Source organism: Myotis lucifugus, unplaced genomic scaffold, assembly GCF_000147115.1.
Source record: "Myotis lucifugus unplaced genomic scaffold, Myoluc2.0 scaffold_212, whole genome shotgun sequence".
Lineage (NCBI taxonomy): Eukaryota > Metazoa > Chordata > Mammalia > Chiroptera > Vespertilionidae > Myotis > Myotis lucifugus.
The window spans coordinates 802655-809482 of NW_005871260.1; positions in this window are offsets into that span (position 1 = coordinate 802655).

The following is a 6828-nucleotide window of genomic DNA, read 5'->3' on the forward strand; positions in this document are numbered from 1 at the left end:
ACACATAAACCCTATTCTTAAGGAAGAATTATCCGAGTGGTGGAGACAGTGTGACACCCAGATGAATTAGAATGCCGTGTGAGAAGTTCAGCACTAGAAATGGCATAGAGAAGGGGGTGGTTAATCCTGAGAGAATCCAGTGCGGTGCTCCAAAACGAACTCACTGGGGAGCCTCCCTCTCGGTGACAAAGGGAGCTGTCCAGGGAGGGATGCTATCTGCTTTGTCTTTTGCATCCTTCTTCTTTGTGTCTCTGGTGGTCTCTGCTGATGAAGCTTAACATCATGCAAGCTGTCAAGGAAGAAGTGTTCCAATATCACAAACATAGCAGTGAAGGGTGAATTAGGAGCAGAAAGGCAATAGATTGACAATGGTATAAACTAACGAATGCACAATTATAATAAATGCAAGTGACCTAAGTGATCCAATTAAAAGGCAAAGATTTTCAAACAATTACAACTAGGTACTGTTTACAAGAAGCACATTTAGGAAATAAGGACATGGAAGATATAAAAACAAAAGTTTACATTTCAATTACTAAAAATAAAGAAGGACATTTTAGTATGGTAAAAAGTTGAATTCACAAGAAATTAAAACAAATGAAAATTTGTATGTATCTAATAATTTAGACTCAAAAGCATATAAAGCAAAAATTGATAAAGTTACAGTGAAATGGATAAATCCACAATGGTATTGAGAAATTGTAACATACATTTTCCAGTTAACTGATTAAATAAATAGATAGAAATTAGTAAGGATATAGGAAATGTATGGATTGTTGCAATGATAGGCATTAGATCAATGGAATCAGAAAGAGAGCACACAAACAGACCCACCTATATACGGACTCTCAATTTATCACAAAGTAGCACTGGAGTGCAGAGAGGGAAAAGCTCTTTTCAGAAAATATTGTTGGGACAAAGAAAAGCACTTAAAATAAAAAGATTGACACAGTAGACTAATATTAAAATTATGAACTTCTGCTCATTAGTAAGAGATTACACAACAAGGGACAGACTGGGAGACATCATTTGCATAACATTTATATTATTTATACTAGCCAAGTGATCCTATCCAGAGCATTAGAAAAAGGCAGACAACATAGGGAAAAAAAAAGGGTCAAAATTTTAAACAGGCATTTTACATAAGAGGTAAGCCAAATGGCTGATAGAGGTGCTCGATCTTATTAGTAATCAGGGATGTGAGGTTTAAGCTAAAGTGAGATCTACATACTTAGTGGAATAGTTCAAATGAAGAGTCTGACAATACCAAGAGTGGTAAGGAGTGGTGCAAAAGCAATTCTTACCTGAGTGTAAATTGGTGCAAACAGACATTATCCAGCAGGAGCGAGGATACGTACGTCCTCTGATCCAGCAATTCTTCTAAGTATGTACTCTACAGAGATGCAGGCTTAGATGTAACAGAAGACATGTATAAGAATTTTCATTGCAGCATTTTGTATGATAGGCACATCGTGGAAACAAACCAAATGTTCATCAGTGATTGAGTGATTTAAAATTGAAAATGTGATATATTTATTCACTTGAATATTATACAAAAACAAATTAACAACAACTCACATTGACAATGTGGATAATTTACAAAATAATGTGACATGTAAAAAAAGCCAGCGAGAACAGATTGTATATAAACTGCAAAGCCAGCCTAAATCAAACTGTAAAAAAAAAAACCCACCCACAAACATATAAAGAAAAGTAAAACAGTATGTGAGTGGCTACCTTTAGTAGGTTCTGAATGGATGAAGCAAGTAGGCATTTCTGGGATAATAGCAATACGTATTCTATTTCTGTATCTGGGTGACAGTTACATGAGTGTTTGCTTTTAAATAATTCATTTTGCTGAACATAAATTTTTTTGCACTTTCCTAAATGTGTTCTGTTTCACAGTCAAATACAAAAAGAGACAAACAAATAATCCTAACACTGGTAAAACATTGTGCTGGATATTTCCTGTTTGTTCTTTTAATTCTGACAATAATACTATGAGGACAGTATTAGAGTATTATCCCTTCATTTTAGGGGTATGTATTATATGTTAGTGTCTTTACCTTCAAAATCTAGCACCATACTTGGCATATGATATGCACCCTGTTTGTTTACTAACCTGGGGCTCCGAGAAGTTAAACGCTTTTTTCCCAAGACACCATAATCCATGAGGAGTGGAACCTACAACCCCCAGTTTTCTGAGTCCAACCTTCATCAAAGCACCACATCTGCCTCTGCATTTCTGCTGTGGCAGACAGGAGCGCTTCCAATTCTGGTCGCCAACTGCACACGCAGCTCTCTATAAAAGCTGATTTCTAACCATGGACTGCACATAGACTGCAAGATTAAAAACAGCTAGAAAATGGGGGTGGGAGGAGTCTTGTCTGTCCCCGAGAGGATGAAATGGGAACTGTACACCTTCAATGGCTGTGTTAAATTGACATCAGACAAGTCACCAACATCCCTTTCTCCAGTGCCTCTTGCCTATGCAGCATATTTGCCAGTGTCATTCTGGAAGCAGCAGAGATAATGTTAATTTTTATCCTAAAGCATGTTGAACTTCCCCCCATAGCTCACAGTATGTTTAACAAGCTCATCATCATGTAGTCAAGAAGTATTGGTGTAAAAATTACTTGAATACAGATACGCAGACTTCAAGCCTAAGTCTCTGGACATATTCACTATTGTGGAGGTAACAAAAATCTGTTTCCTACTGGTTTCTGACATACAGAAAGTATCTAAATGTTTACCAGAACAAAAAAGGCTTTAGCCTGGGTACAAACAGTGACAAACTCAGCAGATTCTCAGCCAGAGAGGCAAGTTCTAGGGACTCTCCTGAGAAGGGGAGTTTTTCAACGTCAGGTTATGATTCATGAATGGCTCCCAACCATCTAGGAAAACATAAAATAACATAGATCAGAAGACATTGGAGTGCTTTGCCTGCAGTAAGAATAAGTACTGTTTTATGAAACCTTTCTTTCACATTATCTGGGTGTGTGAGGGTACATGCTCTTTTTTAGTTCCTGGGCCCAATCCCAATGTTTTGGGGGTGGGGGATTCCTCACATCACCAAGCAATTCTTGGCCCACCAACTGGGTGTCCTACAATTTAACTCAATTGACACTGCCGACCAGAGATAGAGTCAGATCCCACAGGAAAGTCCTACAAGATTGTTGCCCCCAAACCCTTCAGACACCATTGCAAATCCAGGATACATCGCCTGTGCTTCTGACCCACTGGCTATAGATCAGAGGTTCCCGTAACTTTCCTTGGGTTTGATTAATTTGTTCGAGTGGCTCACAGAGCTCAGACACATTTTAGTTACTAGATCACAGTTTTATTATGAATGGATATACTTGGGAACAGCCAGATGGAAGAGATGAAGGACAAGGTATGGGGAAAGGACAAGGCGCTTCCATGCCCTCTCCAGATGTGCTATTCTCACCTTTGTTCACTCATTCTTTTTTTAAAAAAATATAGTTTATTGATTTTTTACAGAGAGGAAGGGAGAGGGATAGAGAGTTAGAAACATCAATCAGCTGCCTCCTGCACACTCCTTACTGGGGATGTGCCTGCAACCAAAGTACATGCCCTTGACCGGAATCGAACCTGGGACCCTTGAGTCCGCAGCTGACGCTCTGTCCACTGAGCCAAACCGGTTGGGGCTTCACTCATTCTTTTGGGTTTTTCTGAAGGCTTCAGCACAGAGGCATGAATGGTTAACTCATGGGCAGTTGGTGATGGATTCAACCCCCAGGCCCTCTCCCCTGTGTGGCAGGTAACCAAGTCACCTCATTAACATGACAAAAGATACCTTTATTGCTCTCATTACTTAGGGAAATCCCAAGGGGTTAAGAGGTTCTGTGCCAGAAACGGAGTTGAAGACCACATGTCTATTTCTGATTATAAATCACAATATCGCATATGTATCTATATCTATATCTAATTTGCATGTACTGAGTTGAGATATAAAATGTTTTTCTTAACACGTACCATGGTAAAAATATGGCTGAAAACTGCTGCTTTTGATGATATTTTTCTTCTGTACTCTATAAGATTCATGTTAAAGGCCTATAATTATGTGTTCACTTTTGTGATTGATTACAAAAATTCAGATAGAAAAAAAGAAAGAAATATTGGGTTGAATGGTACATCATAGTCTATGACCTAATTCATCTGAATCAGTAACTTGATGTGGCCTGGAAGCAAACAGATAGCCCGCTGACCAGCAGAGCTACAAAAATCTATAAACTCCAGCAGGGAGAAATTCTGCACTGTTGTTTTAATCTAGTCCAAAAGCAACACAGGGGAGCACAGCTGAGTGCAAGGTCTGTGCCCAGGCTCACTGAAGACTAATCTAACCACCACCAGACTCTAGAGCAGCGGTTCTCAACCTGTGGGTCGCGACCCCTTTGGCAGTCAAACGACCCTTTCACAGGGGTCGCCTAAGACCATCCTGCATATCAGATATTTATATTACGATTCATAACAGTAGCAACATTACAGTTATGAAGTAGCAACGAAAATAATTTTATGGTTGGGTCACAAGATGAGGAACTGTATTTAAAGGGCCAGAAGGTTGACAACCACTGCTCTAGAGCTAATCTAGTGGCCGACTTCAGTTACAGATGTTGACTAAAAAGCCAAATGAGAAAGCAGAAACTTCATCTTTCTCCGTCTTTACAATAACTCCTCTTATTTCAGTGTTTTCTGTTTGTCTTTGTCCCTAATGGGACAGGGGCTAGTTTCATTTCACATGTAAAAGACATTATAAAGGTACTTCAACTATTTCTCTTTTTGGCATAGTGATCTTGTTTCTGTATTGAATTGTTTTAGATATATGAAAAAAGAAACTCTTTAATATTATTAAAACAAATAAACAAACAGGCCCAGGAGGATCCAGAGGTAAATCTGCCCTAAAGGACTATATGAAAAAAAAAGTTTGTTAAATTGAATTATTTTTCCATTGCTTTATTGCTCAAGAGCTCTGACATTTTATCTTCACGCTTCTCTGCCAACCCTTTGTTTTCTTCAAGAAGCTAATGCTAGTCCTAACCAGTTTGGCTCAGTGGATAGAGAGTTGGCCCTTGGACTGAAGGGTCCCAGGTTCGATTGTGATCAAGGGCACGTGGCTTGGTTGCAGACAACCAATCAATGTGTCTCTCTCACATTGATGTTTCTGTCTCTATGACTCTCCTCCTCCCTTTCATCTCTCTAAAAATCAATGAAAAAAACATTTTTCGGTGAGGATTAACAAAAAAGAAAAAAGAAGAAGCTAATGATAAAGGAATTCTGATATGGATAACCACTCCCTAAGGTATTTATTTGACACATTTAAATGTTCTTTTATTGTGATTGCTGAAAATAATGACAAAACTATATTCAATTATGACATTTTTGTAAGAACTTTTTGTCTATTGGCCCAAAGGTTTACTACAAGTGCAAAAGCATGTATGTACATTATGAAGAAGATCTGTGAAGTGATCTATTAGAGATTAGCAGGAATAAAGACATTCTGCTTGGAAACATAGATAGGCTAGGTATCTTTCTAATTTCTTAGGAGTCATGCCAGAACAAGTGATGGCCTGGCTGAATCCTGGATGGGTGTGAAAGGGGCAGACACAAATTGAAAAGCAGTGAGCGCTGACTTTCGTATCTGATTCTAACAATCAATTACCTTGATCAGCATGACTTCTTTTCCTCAGAAGTTTCCATGGGAATGACATTCATAAAACACTTTAACTTCTGAGAATAGCTTGCTCCTTTTCTTTTTCTTTAAATATATTTTATTGATTTTTTTTACAGAGAGGAAGGGAGAGGGATAGAGAGTTAGAAATATCGATCAGCTGCCTCCTGCACACCTCCCACTGGGGATGTGCCCGCAACCAAGGTACATGCCCTTGGCTGGAATCAAACCTGGGACCTTTCAGTCCGCAGGCTGACACTCTGTCCACTGCGCCAAACCAGTTAGAGCGTAGCTTGCTCCTTTTCTGAACCATGGGGCTGAAAACTACTGATGGGAGGAGAATAAACATTTAGAAGGGAGATTGTCTTTTTCCAAAATACAAACACTACAGTATTTCCCCTTTGCCATGGCTTCACTGTGTGCAGTTTCAGTTACCTGTGATCAACTCTGATCTGAAAATATTAAATGGAAAATTCCAGAAATAAACAATTCATAAGTTTTAAATTGTACGCTATTCTAAGTAATGTGATTAAATCTCTCGCCTTTCTGCTGCAGCCCCCCGGGGTGTGAATGACCCCTTTGCCCAGTGCATCCACACGGTAGATGGTCCCTGGTCCTTAGTCACTTAGTTGCCTTCTTTGTTATCAGATCAACTATTGTGATATCTAGTAACCCTGTTTTATTTTAAGAATGGCCCAAAGCCCAAGAGTGGAAAGGCTTGGGATTCAGATGTGCCAAGAAAAGCCATAAAGGGCTGCCTTTAAGTGAAAAGGTGTGAACGTATAGGAAAAAACATAGTATAGACACAGGGTTTGGTTCTATCATTGGTTTCAGGCATCCACTGGGGGTCTTGGAACATATCCCCTGAGAATAAGGGGAGACTACTACTACCATGTTGCTAATTTCTCACAATCTTTCTCTCACTGTCCCAGAAGAGTGTACAGTCCTGTTTGAGGAACGCGGTCAGATTAGCACGGCATCACTATTAGTAGCCATCTCCCACAGAGGGCTCACTGATGTGCCAGATGCTGGGTAAAGTTTTGAATCCGCATATTTCCATTTTGTCTTCACAAAAGACCTATGACCTAGAGGTTGTTACTCATTAAATAAGGCTAGTTAATGCTGGGTCCTGTTTTCTA